The 27,297-nt window shown below is 56.5% G+C and overlaps 1 protein-coding gene and 2 long non-coding RNA genes across 3 annotated transcripts in view; 1 reads left to right on the top strand and 2 right to left on the bottom strand.

Annotated features, from left to right (window-relative positions):
- Positions 1–1,126, bottom strand: part of LOC121015176 (uncharacterized) — a 6,667-nt gene extending 5,541 nt beyond the window's left edge. The window contains exon 1 of the long non-coding RNA XR_005783677.1: positions 714–1,126. This is a non-coding gene — a long non-coding RNA (uncharacterized LOC121015176). The remainder of the gene's footprint in view (positions 1–713) is intronic.
- Positions 1–27,297, top strand: part of CNIH3 (cornichon family AMPA receptor auxiliary protein 3) — a 133,422-nt gene that overhangs the window by 96,555 nt on the left and 9,570 nt on the right. The window lies entirely within an intron of this gene.
- LOC121015177 (uncharacterized) lies at positions 18,665–19,864 on the bottom strand. Its single transcript, XR_005783678.1, has 2 exons — positions 19,715–19,864; positions 18,665–19,375 (listed from the first exon to the last, which is right to left on the bottom strand). It is a non-coding gene; the product is annotated as an uncharacterized LOC121015177 (long non-coding RNA).

Here is a 27,297-nt window from a genome sequence, read left to right as displayed (position 1 = left end):
ACAAGACGGTCATTTCCCCCCAAACAATGGGACTTTATGTTTATGGATCCTTCTGTGTTCTACACATTCATAGGAACTTCTCTCGTGACAAAATGTAGAAATGATCCCTGAAGGGTCGTCTGAAGACAGTGACGAAGTGCAAATTTCTGCGGGAGCACCAAACGTGCATACGGGGGCCGGCCAACAGGAGCCGGTGAGAGTCAGGGAGGCTTCTCAGGGGAGGTGTTGGGGGCAGATCTCTGCCAGCAGCAGTGGGCTTGCAGGGGGCTGCTTCCAAGAGCCCGGGACAGCGGAGTGAGTAAGAAGGAGGTGCTCTGGACCAAGTCCCACCTCCGTGACCTGGTTTCATCCCGAGCCACACATTGTTCCACATTGCACCTCACCCCTCTCCCGCACCACCGAGAAAATCCAGAGCTGAGGTGGATTCTGTGATGAGCACTCAGGTTCAGACTGGATCCTGACTCCTCAGCCCACACCCCGGACCCCCTGCCCGCGCCCCTGACCCCCCATCCACAACCCAGACCCCCAGCCCGCACCCCCAACCCCCAGCCCACGCCCTCTTCAAGGACCCGATTCCTGGGGTCCAAACCCCGGGTCGAGGCCATCGTGGGGATGACCTGGGGCCAGGGCGTGAGCCCCCAGCCTGGGGGACTAGTATTAATCACCCCATTTGGAGAAAACTGAAGGAAGAAATAAACACTATCGTTAAGTACCTCGAAGCTGGTGACTGACGCGGATTCCTCTGGAAGCATCCGAAGAGAACTAAAGGGCAGTGACCACACAGTCGGGAGGTTTGGGGTCAGTGCCCTGGGCTGCTGCCCGCCCTGACGGGGCCAACATCTCTGCATAGGAACCGCCCGTGAGGGGCCCTGGGGTTCTCCGAGGGTGGCCCCGGGCAAACCAGGGACAAGAGTCCCTTCTCTGGGTCACCCTGGTCCAGCCCTGCCCATGGGGGCCGTGACCCCCAAGATGACCCAGTGGCCCTCAGTCCCAGGGGTGAGGTGGGCAGAGAGGGAATCTGGCCGAGACCCCCGGCCCGGGTCAGAGAGGCCAGTCGTGGCTGGGACTACCCAGCGAGGCCCCAGCTTGCGGGCACAGCGGGAGCACATTGGGCGAGGCCTGGGCACAGGACGAAGATGCGTGGCCCTGATGCCCGGTCATTCGGGGAGCAGCCCCGACCCAAGCGGGGAGCCACCACCTCCCCCTCCTCCCTTGGGCTCCACACGAGGAAACTCATTCACCATCTCGTGGCTCCTGCGGGACGCGTCAGGCGCAGTTCCTGACAGTTAACGAGACTGACTTTCTGAGCTTATTTTTAAAGGGCCTATTGTCTCTGGAGTAATTTTAATTTGATCTCAAACGGGAATTCTTTTAAAAATGGAATGGTTTGGGGATGCCTGCGTGGCTCAGTCAGTTAAGCTACCGGTTTCAAATTTTTTATTCATTTTTTGAGAGAGAGAGAGAGAGAGAGAGAGAGACAGAGCACAAGTGCGGGAGGAGCAGAGAGGGAGACACAGGATCCAAAGCAGGTTCCAGGCTCCAAGCTGTCAGCACAGACCCCCACACAGGGCTCAAACCCATGAACCACGAGATCATGACCTGAGCTGAAGTCGGATGCCTAACCGACTGAGCTGCCCACACGTGGTGCCGGTGACAGGCCGGTTCCAGGCTCCGCTTCAGCCCCCCACCTCCATGACTCCGCACGGCGGCCCCTCCCGGGAAAGCCCAGCAGTCTAGCTTTGCGCCACTACGGGCCTTTGCACGCACGCAAGGACATAAAACAAGTAAGACACGGTCCCGGCTCTCAAGAGCCGCACAAATCCTCCCTCGGTGGAGAAAAGCAGATGCATGGAAAGGGAAAGAATGTACCTGTGAGCAGGAAGTGGCCTGGGAATGGGGGTGGAGTCAGGGAGGGCTCTCTGGAGGAAGAGGCACTTGCTAGAGCTACACGGAGTGAAGCAGGGGTAGGTGCTTGGGCTCTGCGGTTGCCTGGAGCCGGGGTGAGTCTTCTACCGCTCGGACGGGTGTCTGTCCTGTCCACGCCTGTAACCTGTGGTGGCGTTAGGACCACTGTCCTGCACGGCTGTGCTGGGGCCCGTGGGCTGCCTGTACTGTGTAGACTGGGCGTGGGGGCAACGAGGCCAGAGAGGGTCAACCTCGTGCTCATAGGAGGGTCAGGTTGCCAGAGCCTGTCCCCTTCCCTCTGAGTCCAGGGCTTGGGGGACCCCGGGGTCAGCCGGCCGGCTGAAGCCTGGCCGCGGTGTGGGACTTTCCCGATGGAGCCTTGAACAGGACGCTGGCTTGTCCTCTCCCTTTGACACATGTGTCCGGCCTGTCCTCCGCCCGGGGCGAAGCGTTTCCCTGAGTGACCGACCCTGGGTTCCCGCAGCGAACTCTGGGGTGGGGGCTCAAAACCCACACCCGCCAAGGAGACTTCATTTCTGGGATGGGGCTGTCCCAGCAGAGGCTCCCATCCCTGGCGATCCCAGCGCCCCCTCTGGGCTCCCGACTGCACATGTCCTCTCTCTTGGCGCTGACCGCCTCGTGTCCCCGGGGGGCAAGCGGCCTGACGTAACTCACCCTTTGCAGGAGAGCATCACTCTCCCGGAAGGGCTGGCCTGCGGCAAAACAGCGGCGTCTACAAGGCAGAAGCGCTGGGTAAAGATAAGCCACGCTCATTAGGCGGTTCCCTGCCCTGCACGGCTGCCCCAGACGTCCCTCCTGTTCTGCCCAGGTGGAAACAGTGTCCCTGTTTAGAGAGGGCACGGCGGGAGGTAAATGAATCGGCCAGGAGGGGCTGATCACAGCTCATCGCACCGAGAAGCTTAAAAACCCTTTATGTGAAAACGCTAATGCCCGTCAGGTGGGGCCCGTGCTGGAGGCCTGACGTCCTTTATCTCCCGTAACCCCGGCCCTGCGAGCCTCCCCTTCTTCCAGCTGACGAACGTCGGCCCCGGCAAAGCGAAGGAAGCAGCTGGTCGGGGCTCACGCGGGTAGCGCCGGGGAGACCGTGCGTCACACGGTCGTGTGACTTTCACCAGACCCCGCTGCTGGCGACGCACCAGAGCGCCGAGGCGATCGGGACCACGTTAAACCCGCTTCCCTCGCGAGCGTCGGGCGATTCTTGGCCTGATGTTGGCCGAAGGACGGTCTGCGGTGAGGCTGCTTGGGGCGGATGAAGCCCGAGGCTCACCTCCCGCTGCTGTGGCTGAGGCCCCCCCCCCCCCCCCCAGGCTGCCCGGGCCCCAGGCTCTCGGCCGGGCTCCCATCTGTGATGCCCTCGGTGCCCTGCCTGCCGGCGTGCGCCGGCCTTTCCCGGGCGGCTAAGGACAACGGCCCTTGGGATCGTGAAGGAGTCCCCCAAACCCCGTCCCGATTCCGAATCAGAGACAAGGGGAAGGGTCAGGGAGAGGACGCCCCGCAACCCCCCCCCCCCCCGCCGCGGACAAGGCTACGTCGGAGGACACCGCGAACCCCGAGATCGGGGGGCTTCTGCCGCACGAAGCAAGTCTGAGGTGGGCAAGAGGTTGAGGGCGGCGGTCTGGGAGCCGCGGTGTCGGGGACGGAAGCGGGGCGGGTGGTGGGAGAGGGGTGCCGTCCCCCCTAAGGCTCAGCCGGACCCTGGGCGCTGGAGGGTCTTTCTGCTTCCCCGAGTCCCAGCCATTGGGTTCAGGCTGCCGTGGAGACCTTGGGGGTGACTTGGGGGCTGGCAGCAGAGGGGACGAGTCCTTCAGCCCCCAGAGTGGGTCCTGGCGCCACAGGGGAGCGCCAGCAGGGGATGGCCCGCCCGCTGGATTTGTGGCGCCCGTTGTCCACGGCAGCCCCGTCCTCCCGCGGGTCGAGGGCCGTTCCCCCGACGGGACGGTGGCCCCACTTCTTGCCAGGTCTCCCGGCACGGCCGGTAACTCAGGCCCGGTGGTCCTTCCACTGTGTCCCGGTGGGAATGGTCCCCATGCTCACCCTGGACCTCCAACCCCACACGGCCCATATCCCAGGCGTGCGTAGCTCAAAATCCCCGGCGTGTCACCGGCAGTGGCGGTACAAAGGCCACATCGCCACGGCTTCCTCCCGCTGAACCCCAAATTTGGGATTAGCGGTCCGGTGGGTCAGGGCTCTCCCTCCACCCCACTCGTACGCTACACCCCAGCCCATCCCCCAAGGAAGGCACTGGGTCGAGGTGGCCATCGTGCTCTTCCCAGACTGAGGGACAGGGGTCACCCAGGGTGAGGGGGCAGGCACACCGGTGTGTTATGGTTGGGTCCTCCCCCGATGTGGAGGGACTCAGAGAGGGGTGTGAAGAGCGCGCCTTCAGAAGCTACTGTTTGTGGAGAGCTCGTAGCACCGGCCCTGCCGAGCTTCTCCTCGCTCTTCCTCACAGGCAACCATGCTGGAGCCCTTCTCCTCAGTTTCCCCCCATAGTCCCCATGCTGATCTTTTCTACTCAGGTTCCCTCACAGCCGGCCCCCCTGAGCCCTTCTCCTCAGTTTCCACCACAGCCGTCATGCTGAGTCATTCTCCTAAGTTAGCCTCAGTCTCCCTCACATCCGGCCCGGCTGAGCCTTCATCCTCTTTATCTCCCTCACAGCAGGCCCGTGACTGACGTGGGGACTGTCTGCCTCCCGTTAGCTAGTGACGAAGTGGAGCCAAGAGGGGGCACCAGGGTTGCTTAGTGGGTGGAGCCGCAGACTTGTTTTTGGCTCAGTTTGTGATCCCAGGATCCTGTGCGTGAGAGCTGAGTGGGGCTCCGTGCTGCGTCGGGAGCTGGCTTGGGATTTTCTCTCTCCTTTCTCTCTGTCCCTCCCCTGCTCCCTCAAATAAATGAAGAATTAAAAAAGAAAGAAGCCAGGAATCAAGCTGAGTCGACCCTGGGGGTGTTTGTGAAGCAAATTCCTTTGCTTTGTCTACGTCATGGGGCTGTGCTCCACAGCCCGCTGGACGTGATGTGCCAGGCCTGGGGCGGGCCCGGTGAGCTGGCGGCCGGATGGGGCCCACAGCCCGGGTTGGGATGTGGTCAGGATGGTTCCGTGCATTCTCTGAGCTGGTGGTTTTCCACCGCTGGGTTTGCCCGAGGAGTTTTGAAAAGAGAGACGGGGGCGCCCGGGTGTCTCAGTCGGTTAAGCATCCGACCTCGGCTCAGGTCGTGATCTCCTGGTCCGTGGGTTCGAGCCCCGCATGGGGCTCTGTGCTCACAGCTCAGAGCCCGGAGCCTGCTTCGGATTCTGTGTCTCCCTCTCTCTGCCCCTCCTCTGCTCGTGTTCGTGCACTCTCTCTCCCTCTCTCTCTCTCAAAAGAAAATAAACATTAAAAAAAAGGAGCGAGATGGTCCGTCCACATCCCTTGAATAGTTTGCCTCGCTGACCTTTGACCTAGGGAGGGCTGCCCAGGTTCTCTACAGGTAGGGCTGAAGTGGAGAAAGGCTGGCTCACCGCTTGCCTCCCTGCAGAGGCTGGGGGTCTCCTTTAGTTTCTTATCAGCAGGCCTGGGGGTTCCTGAGGATTTGCATCTCTACACGTTCCGGTGCCGCTGGCCCTCAGGCCCCCACTTGCAGAACCGCTGTCCTACCATCCCGTTCGTGGTCTCTGACCCGTCAGCATCCTGGTGGCAACACGGCAGTGACCAGAGGTGGACGGTGGCTGTCCCGGCTCGCTGTGCACAGCCTCCCAGGGTCCTCCTTGATTTGCTGCAAACCGCCTTCCACTCTTGAGCGAGCTCTGCCCGGGCCCCTGGGCCACAGCGTCTGCAGGGGGACCCGCCTTTGCCCCCGGTTCCCCAGCCCGGCGGACCCTTGGTTCCTCCTCAGTCTTGCCCTGAGCCTTCCTGCTCCTGACCGCTGACCGCGGACGCCCCCCGGGGACCACATCCAGCACTGGCTCGTGGGCAGGCGTCCCGAGGGCTCCAGGAGGAAGGTGGCCGGTGACGGTGTCAGCGGTGAGGATATGAACGCGCTTCTCAGCGTGGCTCCCGTGCTGGGACGATAGCCTGGCATCATCAGGAGCCACCGTGGTAGTGCCGTGGCTCGCGCGTCTCGAGGGCATACGACGTGCCGGGCAGCCGGTGCGCCCAGCGTCCGCGTGGCTCCCCTGTTGGTTTCTCATTTCTCCGACTCGACCGCGCCTGCCCAGGGCCTGGGTCACGTCCCGCACCGGTGCTCGCCACCGCACCGCTGCAGGTTTCAAGTGGTGGAGCTAATGGTCTCGCGTGGCTTGTGGTTCACTCCCCCGCCCCCGGTCCCGCTTTCTAGTAGGCAGCGCGCCTGTGAGAAGTTAAAAGAGAGGGGAGATCGTGAGGCCCGTAGCCGGGCTGTCTTACGTCACCGGTGAGTGCTGTGACCTGGGAAGCTGCATGGCGCCCTCAGCGGCGGGGAGCACCGCGGGGGACCCTCCGTCCCGCTGCAGTGCCGAGGGCATTCTCCCCCTCCCCCCCTCCCCCTCCGCAGCAGGTGCTGGGGGGACGCCCGGACAACACGTATAACTAATCCTGTCTTCATCCTGGGTCATCGGAAGCACAAGGAAAGCCCAGGACCGATGGCGGGGATGGCAGGATGCGGCTGATCTGCAAAGATCCGCAGATCATTTGATAGCCGAGGGTTCCAGACTTGCTCCCGTCCACGCTTCAGGGCGGCAAAGGCTCCCGCTAAGACGTGCGGTGAAATACTAATCTCTGTTCTAGGATCACGTTTACATCCCTGACTTAAGACTGTCTTGCGGTGGATTCAGGCTCTTTCCGAAGGCAGATTTCCAAGGGCCGCCTTAGAGAGACAGTTTGTAAATATTGGCTGAGGTGACGTTAAGGGGAGTAACATCCACGGATTGGAGAGCTCTCATCAGAACCCAGCCCTGCTGGCTCCTGGGTCTTGGATTCCCCACCTCCAGACATGTGAGGAATAAATGCTCAATTCCCCCGTCGGCGGTATTTTGTTACAGAGCCTAAGACACCGTCCCAATGTGTGGGGGACCATGGCCGAGACTACCTCCCCTCCATTCTGGCCTGTCAGAGGCCGTGCGTGAGGGTGCTGGGCTGGGAAGGACTGGCCGCCTGTCTCCTGCCCAATCCAGAGCCTGGAAAGTGACCCAGGCCTTCAGTTAGCGCGAGGTGTGCCCGGGGTGCAGGGCCCCGTGAGCGGATCAGCATCCGGCGGACATGGATAATTTGGTCGGGTCCCCTGGAGACTGGCCTCTCCCCTGGCCCCTCTCCGAGCACATCCAGACATCACAGCCACAGAGCAAGGGACCTGGTCTAAAACATGGCAATTGGGCTTGGGGGACTGTGTTCTAGACCTACACCCTAGTCTTGGCCCTTCAGATGTCGCCTCATTGACGGGAAGAGTCCCAAGGAAAAAATTAAATTCTGGAGTGACAGTGTCTCCTCGACCCCCGGGTGTGGAGGAGAGAGAACCCGTGAGTCTCCTTCCAAGGGAGCGTTTGAATGTGTCGGCTCAGCGCTTGGGCCGGAACATCCCCATCAGAGAGGAAGACGCTATCCAGTAAGAGAGAGAAACAGATTCCGGGACGAGGGGCAGGGGCCCCAGGAGTCAAGAGTCACTTGGGTGGGTTCCAGGGAGGATGTTCTTTGGGAACACCAGTGAACATTGGAATTGCTGTCATGAGCACAGATGAGACCATCCTGTGCCCTGTAATCACTGTTAACTCTCCTATGCCCTCCTCCTTCCGACCATGTACTTTCTGAGTCTCCCCCCACCCCCCACCCATGGTCTCGTTCCGGGAGCTAAAATTTGGAAGAGCCTTGTTGAGCCTTGGACCTGTGCACCTTTCCAACAGCCTCAGGCACGTAAGAAGCTCTCCATTTTCTTGAATCGATTCTGCGCCCTGCAACAACGCTTGCAGGCAGGAAAGGAGGCTTGTGAGGAGGTGCTGCTGCTGGTGTGACAGAGGAATCGGTTGCCCTGGGGATGGGAGCATGTTTACTTTGGAAGGCAGCTGTGTTCACGACTGGGGGATGTTTACTCTGATGGCTGTGCTTCCCGAAGCTGTGGAGGTTTGGGCGTCTTCTCCCACGAACCTGAAGATGATCGCCGACCCGTGAATGGGTACAAAAAGGAATAAAACCGAAGACTTGGCTGGGTGTATTTTGAACTAATGTCTGGACAGCTGGGTCCCCTTCTTCACTAACAAACACTCTGGTTTGTCAAACTGTGTTTCCTGGAGGTTTATGTTGGGCAGGGCTGGCCCATGGGGTCCGCTGATGAACTCCCAGCAACAAGAGCCCTCAGGCAGCCCTAAAAGACAGCCGATCTGACCCGTCCTCTGCGGCCCCTTCGGGAGGTAAAGAAATCATCCCAGTGGTATATTCTCACTACCCTCAAGCCTCAGCTTCACTCGAAAGGCACACAGGAGAGGAGAGCTTTCGGGGCGCCCCGAAAGCCATCTGAAGAGGGCCGGGGTGTCAGGAAACAGCCCCATCCGGTCCTGTTTTACAAGCTCTCCTGGGTTCTTCCTCTGACGAGTGGCCCCTCTCCTTGGAACCCTCTTTGTTCCGGACCCATTTCAGGAAGAGTAAAATCGGAGGAGCCGAAGCCTGTGACGCCCCCAGGGGTTAGAGAGTGTAGTTAACTCCTGGTCGTAGCTGCTTTATTCTTCTGCTAACCACCTGGCCTAGTGTTGTCCCCACTGAGGACGTCAGTGAAATACCAGCAAGGTTTTCGCGGCACCTCCACGAAGGTAGTCCTCTGACCTCCTCGTGGCCACCATCCCTCTTGTTCGCGTTGTAGGTGTGCTGTGTGTGTTTGCCACACCTTTTCCTTTTCTGCACTTTCTTATGTTTTCACATTCCGGGGCCCCGCTGATCCGGGAGAGACCACTCCTCCCAGCATTAACTAGTTCCTGGAGTCGTAAAGGTCGTGAAGGTCATGCCAATCCACTAATCCGGAGCCCACACGCCCGACCGTCTGGGCTGTCGCAGGGTGCTTACACTGTGAGTCTCTATCCACCTGCCCTAGTCCCCCGGGGCGGCCCCTACCCACCTGACACCACAGCAACCGCATCAAAGCTCTGTGCCCACCGTCCCCCCTCCCAGCCTGCCGACCGGCCCCGTGTGGTCCTGCGTGGCCCGCACGCTCCCCGCTCCCGGGGACCACAGGGAGCAGACTTTCTCAGTGACCGTCACCCCCTGATCCGCTGTCCTCACGGTGAAACCTACACTTTAAAACACTCTAGCACAGTGTGGGGGGCACGTTCATGACACTTGGTATATACTGTTGAAGGGACGCCAGCGGGATGGACTGCTTTGCCCGTCAGAAGGTGCCTCCACGGAGCAGGAAGTTCCTGCACGTGAGGCCCACTCCCGGTCGACTGAATGCCAGGCCAAAGGTCACGGCCAAGGTTAAGTTCATGTTTCTATCACACCTGCCACATCCTTCAACCAAACTTCCCAGAGCCCAGACCACGGGAAGATCCCGGAACAATGCCACGTGGCAGGAGGAGGGCGGGCCCCAAATCCGCTGCGTCCCCGTGACACCGGAGCGTTCAATGTCCCCTCCATAGCCAGAGCGATTCGCCGTCCCCCGGAGAAACGAATGCTCCCTGAAATTGCAAACGTTACAGCGGTCCTCGCTCGGAGGTCTGCTGGGGGCCGGGGTCTCTCCTGCCGGAGCTTGGGGCGTCTTGCCCCTGAATCCACGGGCTGTCTCCGCGCTTCCAAGCTGGGCTGACTCAGGGCCACCCCCCTTTCCAATGCTGCCACGCTACTTAAACCTGCAGCGTCTCCAGAAGAAACCCCCAGATGTGACCATCGCAGCAGCTGATCATCTAAGGGAACGGTGATCTTACACGAGCAGCCATCAGCGGGAAGCATCCTACGAGATCGCAGAAGTAACGAAATTCAACACCTGTTCCTGATAAACGCTCTTTTAAAAATTAGGAATAGATGGAAACTTTCCTCACCCGATTATAAAAGTATCCCATGAAACGGTGAAACGGGCGGCCCGGCTGGCTCAGTCAGCAGAGCACGTGACTCTCGATCTCGGGGCCGGGAGTTCGAGCCCTGTGTCGGGCATGGAGCCTCCTTAAAAAATTTTTTTAAAGTTTCACACAGTGAAATTATGACAAACCAGGCACAAAGTGAGGAGGCCCATAGTCACCATTATTATTTATTTTTCTGGCTGTTCTGGCAAGTTTGATAAAAAGAATAGAGGGGAACCTGGGTGGCTCAGTCGATTGAGTGTCCTACTCTTGATTTCAGCCGAGGTCATGATCTCAGGCTCATGGGGTCAAGCTCCAGCATGGAGCCTGCTTGAAACTCTCTCTCCCTCCCCTCCCCACCCCTCCCCCACTCACGCATGTGTGCGAACACACGCTTTCCCTTTAAAAAAAAAAGGAGAACAAAGTCCTAAATATTGTGAAGAGAGAGCAAGGCTATTGTTGGCAGATGGGAATGCGTCTATAAAAATTGAAACAAGTAAAACTGGGGGAAAAAATGAGAAGCAATGAGTAGCTGAGATGCATAATAGAGTGCATTCAGAGTAGCTGAGATGCATAATAAATACATAAAAATTAATAGCTTGATTTTATAACCTAAAAGCCAGATAGAAAATATAATAAAAACTGGAATCCCGATCATAGTAGCAGTGAAAATACAAAATGCTTACAAACAAGCTGAACAAGGAAATTGAACAATGTACTTGGAAAAAAAACTCTAAAACTACAGCACGTTCTTGAGAATTAGAAAAGCAAACGGGAAGGGAACGGTCTTGGGATATAACGATGTCAATTCTTTACAATGTACTCATTCTATTTAATGTTACTTAATTTGATCGTACGATGTGACAGTCTCATTAGTGGGGGAAAAAAATCATTCCTCCTCTCATCTGGCAGAAAAAGCAGACCAAAGTATGAGTTAGGGAGGGAAAGTTAAATGACTCGGTATTAAAATTCAGAAAACTTCAGTAGCTGGAAGGTTGGTTTTTGTACGGGAACAAGTCGGGGGCTCTTGCCATGTGCCGTCATGGCACACGCTCTCTGTCCTCCTTGGCTGCCAGACGCACTAGAACACATGATGGTTGGTTTGATCATCTGAGCTGTCTTCTACCCCCGGGCCCCCGAGGCCTGGCCATGTCTGGCACACGGCGGGCACTGAACAGATACTTGCTGAGCGAGTGCATGGAAACAGAAGAACGAGCGAAGAAACACATTCTATGGCGGATCAGGAACCCGCTATCTCTCATAGCAAAGAGACTGTCTTCAACGAATGGAACTAGGTTAAGTGGCTGGGAATTTGAGAGAGAAATCAGTTGAGCCTCACCCTACATACTAAATTCCACACCTGATCCCACATACTGAGCTAAATGCTTGAAGGAATGAGGTAAATGTAAAAGCATTAAACCATGGAAGAAACAGAAAAGAAAAAGTAGTATGTATTTCCCAACCTTCCATGCTTAGAAGCGGGAAAGACTAGCATTTGGCAACATAGACTTAAAAAATTTTTTTTATTGTTTTATTTATTTTTGAGAGAGAGAGCACAAGTGGGGAAGGGACAGAGAGAGAGCGAGGGAGACACAGAATCCGTAGCAGGCTCCAGGCTCTGAGCTGTCAGCACAGAGCCCAACGCGGGGCTCGAACCCACGAACCGTGAGATTCGAGCCAAATCTGAGCTGAAGTTGGACACCTAACTGATTGATCCATAGACTTTAAAGGCTGCTGTAGGTCCCGTAATCAATCATGAACTCAGATGTAAACAGATCGCTAAAATTAAAATTTCCCATACTGAGGGAGAAATGACAGAATAAACAGGACACCTGTGTCCTCTGAGAGAATGACGTACCGATAATGTGTGCAGGAAAGGAAGGGCTCAGACGTCAGTAGCGGCCTCAGTGCAGCCCTGGCTGGGCTTTGTATCGAGGCCAACGAATGTCTGAGTCTCAGTTCCTCCATCTACGATTTGGTGACGGTAGCGTCGACCTCGAGAAGTCATTGATAGGAGTAACGCAGGTAAAGTCCCCGGAGAGTGTCAGCGCTCAATAAGGGATCCTGATAATTGGCCGTTATAACTATTTCATATCTAAAAAATCTATTTCAGATCACAGCTAACTATGAAGTTAGCTTTACGCACAAAGGTGTTGACCTGGGTTCCGTCCGGTCAGAAATGCCCTAACTGACCTCCCAAGGGAGCAGCTACATAAACGAAGCTTCCTCTGCTGGTTGGGGTACCTTGTGGCCATTAAGATGTTTACGAAGTTCACAGAATACGTGGAAAAGCGCTCACAGCAAGAGGCTGGGTGAGAAACTGCTTTTGTGGTGTGTTGACAGCCTTGTAAGGGAACGATGGGACCACGGTTCAACAAGAGACCGCGGGAGACACTGAAATCGAGACACTTGTTATAGGTCCTGGAGGGAGTGCTGGGCATGTGTCCAGGGGCTGCGTGGGCGGGTTGAAGCAGGAGCAGGCAGGGAGAGGTAGGACCCAGGGCCCATGGGCGGAGGGACTTGGGGTTCCCAGGCTAGGGCCAGATGTGTCTACTCAAACCCAAATAGTGGGGTTTGGGGGCGCCCCACGGGGGTCCCATCTAAGGGGTGCAAACGGCACAGGGGTCTGGGAGGCGGGGTAGACGCTGATCACAGGCTGGTGGGGAAGTGCTACCGGGAGCTTGAACCTGCTCTTGACTCTGTGGGCTGCTGTCCGGGCCGGCGCTGGTGTGGGCTGCCGTGGCGGCTGGCTTCATGTCCCCGCAGGCTGTTAGGCGGAACAAAACAGATGCTGAGGCACCAACCACGGAGTCACTGAGCTAACCTGTCGACAGTGTGTCCTGTTGAGACGAACTTCGTCCACCACGAGACCTTGGGGAAATCGCTTCTCGTGTCTGAGGCTCAGTTTCCAAACCCATGAAGTGACTTGCTTACAGGGTCGCTATAAAGCAGAAATACACAGTGGCTGGCACACAGCAACATTGCCCCCGACGAAAGTTAATTTTCCTTCCAGAGAGAGAAGCCTCCAAATCACATATTACTGTTTACTTAATTAGCCGCTATAGACTGCTCTTTGCAAACTTTTAATCTACAACTTCCACTTAGAATAAAAGCTCTTTTTTTTTTAAGCAAAAACAAGTTCTTTAAAAATTCTTATTAAAAACAATTGTAGATGTTTTCATGGCAATATTAAAATACTTTCATACATTTGCAAATATGTAAAATTGTACAGAAATATACAAACTAGCTGAAGGTACAGAGAGGAAACTTATTTTTCCCAACTCCCCAGAGGGAACAGGAAAGGGGACATTCATTAAACAATAGTTTGCAGGGGCGCCTGGGTGGCGCAGTCGGTTGAGCGTCCGACTTCAGCCAGGTCACGATCTCGCGGTCCGTGAGTTCGAGCCCCACGTCGGGCTCTGGGCTGATGGCTCGGAGCCTGGAGCCTGTTTCCGATTCTGTGTCTCCCTCTCTCTCTGCCCCTCCCCCGTTCATGCTCTGTCTCTCTCTGTCCCAAAAATAAATAAACGTTGAAAAAAAAATTAAAAAAAAAATTAAAAAATAAATAAATAAATAAATAAACAATAGTCTGCAGCCACGTGATGTGCACTGTCTTTCTTATTTAAAGCTTTCGGCCATTTTCTTCTTCACTGTTTAGCAAATGAGAAAACTTCGGCTCAGAGATAGCAAGCAACCTGCCTAAGATCACACAGCAGTGGAACCTGATTGAACCCCGAGGCTGTTTGACTTCAAAGCATGGACTCTTTCCTCTGCCAGTTTTGGGAACCAGCCCGTAGAAGGCGTGTCGTTAGGGCCTCGCCCCGATTTCCTGCCCCTTCTTCTCCTTCTCCTGGGCCTCTAGCTGTGTGCGCCCTCAGAATGGCAGGGTTTCAAGGCAAAGCTGAAGCTGGAACTTAACACCCTCTGGTGCGTGGGGTTCCACACACTCCCTAGGACTGAACTGTGTGATTTAATGCACTTGGGAGTTTATGTGTTTCCTTGCTCGTTTTTGGCCAGCGGAGGAGGGAGGATCCAGGGATAGAGATGGGCAGGAGAGCTGGGGAGGAGGACTACGCGGCTCCCTGGTGGGCCCTTGCCATCTGTATTTGTTCGTTTTTGGATCCCAACGTTGGAGCCCTCTTGGCGTATTCGGGACTTCCATGGCGTGAGTTGAGAATGCAGGCAATTGTTGTCCGCGCCTTCTTGCGGCCCGGGTGCAGCGTGTGACCGGGGCCCGGCCTTCAGAACAACCCAGCAAGGACTCGGAGTTGGGGGCTGGTGGGCAGGGGGAGGCTTGTTCCAGAAGCTGAAAGGTCAGTGTCCCTGATGGACCTTGTCAATGTCCGGGAACTGTTGGCATCTCTTTGGGGCCAAGAAGCAGCACGACCTAGTTGGAGAGGGGGCCGTCCTTCCTCCCTGTTCCCAGGATCCGGGGAGCAAGGCCCAGCTGGTACCCTGAGAAGTCTGGCTTTGGAGAGAAAGTCTTGGTCTCAGCATCGTCCTGGAGGGCGCTGGCCTCGGAAGGGCCAGGAGTAGACGGCACCTGTGAGATGCCCCCCCCAGGGCGTCCATAGAGACCGGGGTTGGGGGGGGGGGTACCTCACAAGGCCGGCCTCTGAATACACGGTGGGGGAAGGGCCGTGGTGCTTTGGGACAGACGGGGCTGTGATACGCGGGTGACCCACGCAGTCCCGAGGTCTCGACGTCTCCACCAGAGTGTGGGCTCAAAGCAGTAAAGACCCAGTTCACATCCACCTCCAGCACAAGCCAGGTGCGTCAGTGACACGGCACAGGAGTGGGGCCTCGGTGTCTGCACCTGTGAAATCAAACCTTATCTGCTGTTTGCGGAGGTATCATGAATAAGTGAGTCTCTAAGAGCAGCACACTCTCGGCGGGGGAGCTGGGGATTCAGTACTGGTTCTATCTGTACCGTGGAAAACACTGCCTTAGCCAGTGCCAGGAAGGTGAGAGGCATCCACGGCAGAGTTTTGATTTCCTTATAATTGCCTCTTACACGTTAAAAACATTTTTTTAATGTTTATTTTTGAGAGAGAGAGAGAGACCAAGTGTGGATGGGGTAGGGGCAGAGAGAGAGGGAGACACAGAATCCGAAGCAGGCTCCGGGCTCCGAGCCGTCAGCACAGAGCCCGAGGCGGGGCTCGAACCCACAAACTCTGAGATCGTGACCTGAGCCGAAGTCGGACGCTTAACCGACTGAGCCACCCAGGCGCCCCTAAAAGCGACCCTTTTCGGGTGTACATGTCAAGAGTTTTTAGTTTATTTACAAAGTTGTACAACCATCTCATGTTTTTTAATCGATTACCCGGGGCGTCACTCTCTCTGGGGTCCAGTGTGGGACAGACGCATGGGGTCACAGGCCTCTGGTGCCGCACGGGAAGGCAGACCGCGTGTGCCTGCCCACCGGCCGTGCTGGCCCATCGTGTCTGCCTTTGGAAACCACCTTTCCAGCTTGTTCTTTGTAGGCCCAGCGGGTCCCCCTCCTGGACGTTGCAGAGTTCGCTTCTGTTGCTCTGCGTAAAGCATATCTCAACAGAGAGCTTTGTAATTTACGTAATGGAGACAAACTGTCACTGGAAGCAGCTTTTGATTTTAAAGGGGAGGGTGGTCCCGAGATGATGGCGGTAGGTTCTGAGAGGTGCCCTCCTGTGGCAGGGGCTGGGGGTGGGGGGATGTGAGGAAGAGCCGGGTGGTGCATCTCTCAGCAGAGCCACGGCGCGTGGGGCGTGGACACGGGCTGAGGGGAGGGCTGAACCGCTCCGCTAGCAAAGTGGGGGAAGTTTCCAGAAGATAAGTAAGCCAAACAAGACGGTAGGAGGCTCCCATTGAAGAGAAAGCGGCCAAAGGAATTCTGAGAATAAGGGTGACGTATTTGATGCTAAGTAGTTTGTTACTTCAGTGTAAACCCAACGTCCATTTCCCCTGGGGTGAACACGGGTGCGCACGGATGTCTGTATGAGTGGATGTGCACGTACGTGTGTGCGTGGGCACGTGCCTCCGTACGACTGAGCGTGAACGAACGTGTGTGCGTGTGACTCCGTGTGACTGGACGTGCACATACGTGTGCGCGTGTGAGTCAAGGCAAGACGTGAGGATCCGTGTCTGGCAGGACGTGGTGTGGAATGGGGTGGGAGACCCAGGAAAGCAAGAAGATTCCTAAACTAAACCCTTTCAGCCAAACAGGGTGGGCTCACCGGCCCCGGAGAGCCTGGACGGTACGCGGCCCTCCCCTGCGTGCGTTTTCCCGTCAATCTCGGCGAGCGCAGTGCTTCAGCTGACATTGGGTCGTAGGATGTGGACTCACGTGTGCGTTTTGATGGCCCAGAGAAGAGCGTGGGAGACAAGCAGGAAGGAGCCCGTTCCTCCTGCCAAACCGCAGGGGCACCTGTCCACACAGCCTGATGCCTGGGGCCGCTTGCACCCGACTCGGGCACAGCTGACCCGCCCTACAGGCTGTGTGGACGGCAAAGCCTGACAAATTTCCTCGGCAGCCCTTCGAGGGAGAGTTGGCCTGTTTCCGCCTCAGAGGCCTCGTGGAAATACGTGGGAATACGTCAGCCTTTGGGTCAAGGTTTAAAGAAAAACGTCTTAATATGTGGTCCCATAACCCCGAGGTGAGGTTTCTCTGTTCATCTCCAGAGAAAACAGCAAATCCAAAGTAAGTACAAGAATGCCTTAAAAAAAAAGCTTTGGTCAGAGAACTTCTTTTCTTTTTTGTTTTTGTTTTTTTTTTAGTTTATTTTGAGAGAGATGGAGAGTGAGCAGGGGAGGAGCAGAGAAAGAGAGAGAGAGAGAGAGAGAGAGACTCCCAAGCAGGTTCTGCACTGTCAGCGCAGAGCCTGATGTGAGGCTTGAGCTCACGAACCGTGATTATCACGACCTGAGCGGAAAACAGAGTTGGACGCTTAACCGGCTGAGGCCCCCCCCCTCCCCCCGCGGTGCCCCTGGTGTCAGAGAATTTCTTAATCCTGTTCTTTCTACTGCCAGAGGCAGCTGGATAGAGGCAAAGGGCACGGGCGTGGGGCCGGTCGAGGGTCGCAGGCCTGCACCCTGGCTCTTTAACACGCTGGTTTCGTGACCTCGAGCAATGTGCTCGATGGAGACACGTGCCTCGTGGTTTGTCAGCCGGCGACTGAGGCCCACGTCACGGGGCAGGTGTAAAGGCTGGAGGGTGTGACGATGCTCCTGGAAAGTGGTCGGTGTCCCCCCCCCCCCCCAATGTATTGCTGTATTTGGGGCATTTGCACCGGCAAGCATCCTGAGGTTTCTCTTCACTGCTCCACGGTCATAACTGCGTGGACGGGCCCAGCCAGGAGACGAGGGCCGGCCGAGGGAACACGCTTGGGTCCACTCAGAGTCTCCACGTTAGTCTAGTGGGGAAGGGATTGGACCCGCCTGTCTCCCTAGGATCCCCCACCTTCTGAGCCCCAAGTCCCGTGTCAAGGCCTCAGGGTGTGTGTGTGCGGAGAGGAGGCCGAGGCGGTCAGGGGCTTTAGGCCAGACTTGGCGGGGGGATGCGGGGTGGGGTCGGGGCAGCGGCCCCACGGAGGAAAGGTCCAGGCTGAGCTCTGGAGATGCTTTAGGACAAACACCTTCCCCCGCCTTGGGAAGGGGTTTGCTGAATATGTGATGTGACTACGGGATTCCCGCTTGAGCCCGGCAGCGCCCCACCTGGTCCCACGGAGGAACCACCCGCTTACCGCACGGAGAGCACGTCACAGACGGAAATGAGCCCACACCTCAGCCACCAATGTGGCCTCGAGGTCTGGCCTCTTGGACCGGACTACGTGGCGGGACTCGGGCGCCCACCGCGCTGTCTCCCGCTTGGCCGCCAACCCGGCAGCTCCCGGGAGCGCGGGATCAGGGGGATCGCAGCCTCCTGGGTCAAGTTCAAAGTCCCCTTCGGCCTGGAGAAAATCGTTGTCACCGTAACGCCGCTGGTCCCACCACGGGCAGAGCTCTTGGTGAGCACCAGGGGTCTTGCGCAGACCTCATCCTCCAAAGGCTGGATCTCAAAACGGAGGCGCTAGGGTGTTAAATCACTTGCCCAAGACAGAGTGGTCAGGTGTTCCCGAACCCCCTGTGCTGGCTGTGCTCGCCTCCAGGCCCCTCCCCTGGAGGCTCTGACCGGGCGGGTCCGGGTGGGTTGGTGCGATTTGGGATTTGGTAGGTGATTCCTGTCACCAGAGAGGTTGGGAAATGCAGGAAGTCCTCAACCCCCTCCCCCACGGCCTCAAACTGTGACACGTGGAGGCTGAAGGCAGACTTGCACAGGACGAGGCCAACAGGCCTCTGAGGACACCGTCCCTTGTGAGCTCCAACGTGAGGAGGTGGGAAAACCCAGTGAGAACAGCTCCCTTTCCCCTGGGCCCGACTTGACTCCTCGGGGACAGAAGACACGGCTGGTAACCAGGACCGGGGGATGGCCCTGAATTAGCATAACCAGCTGCTGTAGCCGAGATGGGAAAACCAGCTGGATTGAGCTGATGACCGACAGAGGGGGACTTCTCCGGCTGCAAGGCCATCGGGCCTCAGTGCCCCGGACACCTGCAGATGTGAGGTCACCAAGCCACAGGCCACAAATGTCAGCCGGCCGTGTGGCCTGAGTGGCTCGCGGGGTGTCCGCCCAACAGAGTGAGTGTCCCCCCTCCCAGCTGCTGGAGATGCGCCACAGAAGGCCCGCATGTCCATGGCAAAGACAGGGACAAAGAATTTGGAAAAGCCCTTAATTTACAGCAAAACTGACAAGAAGTCTTTTGCGTTGAGACATTTCAAGGATTAAAACAAAACCATAAAGCATTTATCTCCAGGCAGAAAGCCTTTCAGAAACAGAATCGAAAAGAAAAAGGCAGGGACCCAAGGGAGACTTTGTCTAATGTTCTGAACGGGCATGCAAAAGAAGAGGGGGGAAAAAAAAAACAAAACACAGAAAGACAAGAAAAGAAAAAGAGAAAAGAATAAACAAAAACAATAGCAAAATAATTTAAAAACGGAACAAACTTTTCTGATTGTCTAGGATGAGAATCCTTTGGTCCTATTACCACCCAGAGAGTCTTTTCTGCTGGTGCGTGACGACCAGAAGAATCCTTTCTCAGAAGTATCTGTTCGGATCAGGTCCAAATGTGCACAACGGAAATCAACAGATAAGCGAAAGTGGCTTCCACAAGATAGTTCTCTCCATCGTAAGAGAAGTCAGAGGGAGGTTGTCCGGAGCTAAAGTGGCCATTCAGAGTCTTGAAGACCTAGGCTCCAGGCTCCCTCTTCCCACCTGCCCTGCCTTCGGCATTTGTTTTCTGCCCCAAGAAGGTCACTCAGCCTCCGGCCATCAGGCCCACAGTCTAGTCTGCAAGAGTGAGAGAGAAGGTGGCAAAGTGTGAAGTCGTGTGTCTCACTTCGGATCGCGTCTCACCGACCAGCGCTTACCCCGTGGCCGCCGTTAACTGCAAAGGGACAGAGGAAACTGGTCTTTGGCACAAGTGCCCGACTAAAAACAAGGGATTCTACGTCTGAGGCAGGAGGGGCCCACGGGGAGTCGAGTGGCACACGGTGGTTCTCACCACGAGACGTGACGCCCTAGCCACAAGGAAGCGGCCTCTCGCTCTGGGTTAGGCAACCAACGGGATGTGGAATAAGCCTTTCCTTTCATGCTGTGCCCCCTCCCCTAAAGCGGGGAGCACTCTCTTGACCCCCTCAACCGTTCCACCCCAACAAAGCTCCAAGCAGGCGCCCCAGGAAAGCTCTTGCCGCTCTGGGAGGTTGCTCATGCCGCGAAGTCTCACCTGCATCTCGCGACTGACCGTGACCGCCGTGGGGGCGGCGGGCTTCACTTTGCCGTGTCACTCGGAAGCGGGCCGGGGAGAGCTTCCGTGCAGAGCCCATGTGGGCCCAGATCCCCAAATAAGACTCTGCCCATGTAAGCCTGCAAGCGGTCCCTTCCTCCCCCCGCTTCACCCCTCCTGCCCAGCTCTGCCGCGTCTGTGCAGCTGTCAGTCTGCTAGCAAGCGGGCAGGGCATGTACGGAAAGGGATAATTTATTCCCCTTCCCCAGCAGCTGCGGGGGTCACCTCCCCGGGGACAGACGCTCGCTTCCTGTACAGACAGAAAGAGGCAAAATCTGGCATCCTAACGAGCGGCCAGCTGGGGCTTCACGCCTGACGCTCTCAGGGAGGAGGAAGGGGGAGGCTCTGGTCCTGATGCGTGCGCGCGCCGCGGGGGGATGCTGGCTGGCTGCTGGGACCCGTGAGAGCCGGTGCCGCAGGCCCTGGATGCTTCCGGAGACCATCAGAGAGGGACTAGGCTTCGAAGATGAGAAGATTAGAAGGTTCGCTTTGGGGGGCGTCTGGGGGACTCGGTTAAGCATCCGACTTTGGCTCAGGTCATGATCTCACGGTCTGTGGGTTCAAGCCCCACGTCGAGCTCTGTGCTGACAGCTCAGAGCCCGGAGCCTCCTTCGGATTCTGTGTCCTCCCTCTCTCTCTCTGCCCCTCCCCTGCTTGCACTCTGTCTCTCTCTCTCTCTCTCTCTCTCTCTCAAAAATAAATAAAACCGTAAAAAAGAAGAAGAAGAAAAAGAAGAAGGAAGAGGAGGAGGAGGAGGAGGAGAAGGAGGAAGTTTGCTTTGGTTGTTGTTTAGTCTCCATTTTTATTTTTCTAATAAAGTTCGCCTATTTGGTTTCTGTGGCCATTTCCCCCATGGCCCATGGCCGGCCAATACTACAACCCTGTGGTGGTTCTATCAGATTCAGACCCGTGGGCAGACGTCATGAGAACAACTTCCTCGTGACAAGTCTCCATCCAGACCAATTCTACACGGCTCATAGTGGCCAGAAGGAAAAAATGAATTAATTGCTCACAAGATCATCTAACTCCTTCTGGAACTGAGACCTTAAAGGAGTTCCTGCTAGGGTTCTTCATAAGACGGCCTTTGTGCCACAGCGCACAAGGTAATAGGATATTCTCCTGATTAGGATTGCCATTTCTAGCCAATACAAATACAGAAGACCAGTTAAATTTAAACTTCACATAAGCAGTGAATAATTTTTAAAAAAAAAATTTTAATGCTTATTTTTGAGAGGGAGAGAGAGAGAGTGCAAGCAGGGGAGGGGCAGAGAGAGAGGGAGACACAGAATCCGAAGCAGGCTCCAGGCTCTGAGCTGTCAGCACAGAGCCTGATGGGGCTCAAACCCACGAAGCCTGGGATCATGACCTGGGCCAAAGAAGGACGCTTAACTGACTGAGCCTCCCCAGGTGTCCCCCCAAAATTAAAATTTTAGAACGTTGATGTTCATCTGAGATTCAGATTGAACTGGGATTTGCAGATTTTATCTGGCAGCCTGACTTAGGACAAATTCAGCATCGAGGCTCGTAACGCTGCTTTCATTCTGTTCCTGTGCCGTCTGATTTCCAGCCAGGCTACGTGCACAGTCAGGAAATCAGACTGTTCCACCCGGCTTGCGACACTGTTCCCCGTAGTCACTTCTCACAGCTCAGAAACAACCCTCTTCAGCTCCTCTGAACTCTCTGGCGAGGAGGTCTGGCTCCGTCTCTCAGGTGCTAGGCTTGGATTGCTGTGTACAAGATGAGAACATGAGGCTTCACCGCCCTGCTCGGGCAAGCTTCCTTTCTCCGCAGCCTCCCGAGAGTGTTTCAGGGTCAATTCTGACCCCATCCACAGTCGGGGTTTACGTCACTATGACCAGGCCAATCCTGTTCACCAGCCGAGCCAGTCACATTTCCTTTGTGGCAGAACTTTTTGGGAGTTTTCTGGGGGGGATGTTAGTAATGGTCTTTTTCACTTAGTTTTTAAGGTGTTTATCACTAACCCGTCCCAATTGTGTAAATCCTTTGATACACTCGGCCACACCGGGCCTTCCATCAACTTCATCTTCCGGATGACACCCTTCCCCCCTCCCACCTGCTCCCATGTGAAGTGGTTCATCTACTGTCCAGCCTCACCTGAGGTGGCCCTCGCCGGCCGCTGGGGACCGTCCCTCCCCTCTCGTGCTGCATCACCTGCTCCCTGGAGGCGGCGACTCCTAGTTCTCGGGTTCGCTCCCTCGTGTTGATGGAGCAGACCCCTCCCAGCCCTCCATACCTGCTGGTTGGACGGGCCACGAGAACCACGTGTGGGATGAAGACCAGAGCCTTGGAGGGTGGCCGTGCCCTGGACTTGGCTTCGCGTGTGTTGTGGTTCCTGAGACAAGGTCTGGACTCCGTCTCCCTGCCCCCACCTGCAGCCCCTCACCCTCCATGTGAGCTGTCGGGGTGAACAGCACCGGTGAGCTACCTGACGGGCGGCCCCGGTTTGCGGGTCCCCTGCGTCCTGTGGGCTGGGTGCGGCCCAGGGACACCCGGGTGCTGTGCTGTAGGACCCACCAGCGAGAGGGACGGGTGGGGGAGCGCGTGGCATGCTTGCTTTGTGCTTTCATCTTCACTAGCGATTAATTAAAGACAGTGCCATCTACTAACTGCAAAGGGATGGTTCTCAAAGGGGGTAGATTCATTTTCTGTCTCCAGAGTGTTCTGTTTCTGTTTTCTGATTCACACGGTCATTCTTCTCTGTCATTCACTGCTCCACCCGACAGAATAAACATCGTGCAGGATGAGCTCTCATGGACGTCAGTCTCGTGCATGCTGGAGACAAGCGCCAGGCGCCCCTGGTCTCACCAGAGGTCATGGCAGGACCACAATCGTGATGCTTTGTGGCCCAAGCTATCCATGTGGATCAAAGTCTATTTGTTTGAGGGCAGAAGGGGCTGCCCTCCCCGTGATGACACATGGGTCGTGAAAGGCCAAGGAATCCAAACGCCTCTCTTATCCTGGACTCTCGTGGTAAGAGCGAGGAGTGCCCACCTCCGACCCCACTGTTCGGCGATCACTTGGTCACGACTTTGCTCCCTGCTAGAAAGCATGCACCTCTGAGACCATCTTATTAATTTCCACAGCCTGAGAAAGTGCCAGGATGCTGGAAAGACAGTCCGTATCTAGAAAGTTGTTTCTAAACAACAAAATCCGTTGTTGGTCGATTTCATAGGTAACTGTTTGTTATTTAATGACAATGATAGCTTGCTTTTGAATTGTACTTTATAATTTTTTTTTCAACATTTATTTATTTTTGGGACAGAGAGAGACAGAGCATGAACGGGGGAGGGGCAGAGAGAGAGGGAGACACAGAATCGGAAACAGGCTCCAGGCTCTGAGCCATCAGCCCAGAGCCCGACGCGGGGCTCGAACTCACGGACCGCGAGATCGTGACCTGGCTGAAGTCGGACGCTTCACCGACTGCGCCACCCAGGCGCCCCTGTACTTTATAATTTTCAAAGTAGGTTCACATACATGATCTGATTTGCTTCTTGGAGCTGACTGTGCAGGAGGCAGGGCAAGTGTTAAACAGAGCTTATCCAGAAAATTCCATCACTTCCTCCTCCACTTTGGAGAGATGATAGAGCCTGAGTAATGCTGGTTATTGTGTGACGAGAAACCACGGGGAGCAGTGTGTGCTTCATCAGAGTCCTTTTGTGGGATTCTAGAAAAACAAATCCTAGGTGGCCTCGGCATTCCTCCTAATCATCTGTAGCTGTGAACAGATGGCCTTGTTCCCCGAGTCAGGATGGCAAAACTCAGGCACACATGTGCAAAATTACTCTTGAGGCTATAAACTCAGCAGCAAGGACAGAAGGTTGGAGAACAAATCTATGTTATCTTTCAGGGTGTGAGCCACGACAGATCGGGCTTCTGCTGCATCACTGGTCCCTCTGCTTTGGGGTCCACCATCTGGACCCTAGGAAGGACCGCACTGGAGTGGAGAGAACCCCAGGGTAGCCGCTGAGCTTGGAGGAAGCTGTCTTTATCCCGGTGTGTGGAGACAAGCTATAAAACTATGATTCTGGGGGCGTCTGGGGGCTCAGTCAGTTAAGCATCTGACTTCGACTGGGGTCATGATCTCACCGCTGGTGAGTTTGAGCCCCATGTCCGCTCTGTGCTGACAGCTTAGGGCCTGGAGCTTCTGTGTCTCCCTCTCTGCCCCTCCCCTGCTCGGGCGTGCTCTCTCTCTCTCCCAAATCAAGATAAATAAACGTTAAAAAATTAAAACAACACTATGGTTCTGGGAACGGGGGAGCAAACAGCAAAGGTAGTGCGGGAACAGGCCTTTGTGCGTCTTTTCTGCGCGCTGTGCCCCCCGTTCTTCGGACGCCTCTGACTCCTTTGAAGAAACCCTTTGGCTCGGGGAGGTTCTGGCCAGGAAAATCCGCTGGCAGCTGGGGGACCACGTCCAGGGCAAGCAGGGGACCCGACGTGGCCGGCGAGGGTCTCCCACCTCCCTCTCGGCAGAGACTGGCTCGTGGGAGCACAGGTGATTCGAGTCTCTGCGGACTCAGCTGAGGCCCTCGGGAGAGGGGGTTAGAAGGAGACTAGGAGCGCGGGGCTGGGGGCGCTCACTGCGGCCTGTCCGGGGTGAGGCCCACCAGGAGGAAAGCAGAAGAGACAGGAGACGCGGGCTCGGTGTGCTTGACCTCCTTCCGTCCCCGGGCACGGCTGCACCTGCTCTCAGCGCTACTGACTTCGGCCTTTGCAGTGACGTCGGCTGATCCGTAGGTAGCGAGCGGAGAGCTCGTCCTTGGGTTCGCGCGTCTGCGCGGGCGTGGGGGGGACAACGTGGGCGTGTACGTGCACGGGGAGGGCGACGTGCGTGGGGACGACCACGTGAGGGCGCACGGGCCTGGGGAGGATGGCGTGGGCGTGCACGAGCGTGGGGAAGGCCGCCCGGGGAGTGTTACTCGCTGGGGCGGCAGGTGCGGGCCAGACCGAAGGAGAAAGATCGGCGCGGGTGGGTCGTCCGGAGGTGTGGCCGGGAAAGCAGAGGTAAGACCTGGCCGCAGTCGCCGTGTTTGGGTCCAGGGAGCACTCTGTTATCAGGCCCTGAGAAGCACCTCGGCACCGGGTCCGTTGACTTGGTACAAGTTATATGGCTGACGCACTTCCTTCAGGGTAGAAGAGGTGAAGAGGAGGGGACTTGACTCCCTGCCTGGGGTCCCCGGCTCGCCGATGGGCCTCAGAGGATCCGTGAGCCTCCAGGGCCATGTGCAAAAACTGCGTGTACGTTCGTTTTTCTGAGCAGAGGGTCCTATGCTCCGGCAGGAAGATGCCCAGAGGGGAGGGGGTTGGACCTGAGCGGACACCCGTCCCACCCCTCCCGCCCTCCGCGCCCCTGGAATCGGGGGTGAGCCGGTGCCTGCCTGTCTGAGAGACGGGCGCCGTGGCGGGGCTGCCCTAACTCGGGGAAGCCGACGGCCTCCGAGAGCAGGGACGGGAAGGTGAGCCCACGGCCCGGAGAATGAGGCGTGAAGCAGGTGGTCCCGCAGACGGGCCACCATCTGTGCTCTGCGTCACGGGGGCTCGCTGGTTCCCGGGTCAGGTACCCCCAGCGCCGGAAGCCTGGTTGCGCCTCTGCCTGGCCACCTGTGACCTGCTGCGAGCTCTCTGCATTTCCCTCCTCTCCCTTTTCTTAAAAAGGGACCAAGTGAGGGCTCCCGCCGTTATTTTCTTTCCTCTGCTAAGGTTGGACAGAGCTGGTGTTTTTTTCTGGCTCCTTGAGATGCAAAGTTAGGTTGTTACTTGAGGCCTTTGTTCGTGTTTCATGTGGGCGTTTGTCCCAGTAAACCTCCCTCTTAGGGTTACCAGTTGCCGCATCAGTGGTTTTCTTTTCTCTTGTGCCCAGGTAGCTTCTGTTTCCCCTTTTAGTTGTTGCTTCTTGGATCCCACCATCGCTCAAGAGCTGTTTAATTTCCACCTATTCGTAATCTCCATCCTTCCCTTCGCTGTTGACTTCTAGTTTAGTCCCTTGTGGTCAGGAGATTGGTGGGGTCTCAGTCCTCCTCCGTGTCAGAGATTATTTTTTTTTAATGTTTATTTATTTTTGAGAGAGACAGAGTGTGGGCAGGGCAGGGGCAGAGAGAGAGAGAATGAGACGCAGAATCCAAAGCAGGCTCCAGGCTCCGAACTGTCAGCACAGAGCCCAACGCGGGGCTCGAACCCACAAACTGTGAGCTCGTGACCCGCGCGGAAGTCGGATGCTTAACCGACTGAGCCCCCCTGGCGACCCTCTTGTGACAATTTTTGACGTAAAGTCGATTTTCTCTGACGTAAGTATTACCACCCGGTTTTCTTGATTTCCATTTATGTGAAGTATCTTTTCCGTCCCTTTGCTTCTGGCCTTTACACGCCCTTGAATCAACATAGAGGGAACTTCGAGCACATGGTTGGGTTGTGTGATCTTAACTCATCTTGGTAACCCTGTGAGTAACGCGAATCCTTCTCATTTCCTTTGGAGAGGGAGGCCCCGGTGCTCACAGACTACATGACCCGCTCAGCCCCAGTCTCCCCGTTGGCAAAGCAGGGCTGTTTCCGCGGACCCCCCGCCTCTCTCCCTCCCGCCCTTTCCCTCCGGACGCAAGAGGACCTGCTCGGAGGTGAGGCACAGACGCCAGGCGAGGAGTCTGGTCTCAGGCGGAAGGGCCCCAGAAAACCTTGGAAACTGCAGTCTTCGTGGTCACAGGCTGACATGCTTGAGGGTCCCGTGGTTGGTACATGATCATGGTTCTGACACTCAACGGTATCAGGTGGCACCGTCTGTCCCTTTCTCCGTATCGTTTGCTACCATTTTACCGTTGAGTGACATCACGAGTTAGGTGATCTCCATCCACTATTGGCGGTTGTCACGGGGCCTCACCGTGTGTCTCTGCGGGCTGCTACGGCCGCGGGAGACAGCAGTTCCGCGTGGGGGAGCTGCCCACAGACGTACCTGTGGCTCAGAGCTCCTCCGCCAGCACTGGGGGGGGGGGGGGCCCGGGAGCGTGGGGGCGCGTCCACACGGCTTCAGCCTGGCCGCACCTTCCCACGTGCACTCTGGGCCAGGAAGGCTCCAGAACGTTTCCAGGAGGCTTGGAATACTTTTGGGAAGGTTTCTTTCTCTGCGGGGGCAGCAGAGGAACTAGAAGGAATGGTTGGGATTTGGACGAGCCGGTGGCTTTCACACAGTTTTGGAACACGATCCACAATACGAAACGTGTGTGTGTGTGTGTGTGTGTGTGTGTGTATGTTCACACAAATGCATGTGTGTAACAAGTGTTAAACACATAACACTTAACACACGCTGTGGCCTCCTCAGTGCTCCGATGATTCCCTCTAGTCAGATAATTCGTCCCGGTTAGTTCTGACCCACTAAATACAGTTACCACCGTGAATCCACCCCAGGTCGCGAGGGTGGGTCTCTGCTCCCCTCCACTTCCCCGTCAGGAGGGGGCAGGTGGGTGTGATGGGGATGTGCCGTCCGTGCTCACCGGGCGCGCGGGAACTTTCCCAGC

This window comes from Herpailurus yagouaroundi, unplaced genomic scaffold, assembly GCF_014898765.1.
Source record: "Herpailurus yagouaroundi ecotype Mexico unplaced genomic scaffold, PumYag 205, whole genome shotgun sequence".
NCBI lineage: Eukaryota > Metazoa > Chordata > Mammalia > Carnivora > Felidae > Herpailurus > Herpailurus yagouaroundi.
The sequence above is the reverse complement of the archived record's forward strand: the minus strand, read 5'-3'. Positions and strand labels throughout refer to the sequence as shown.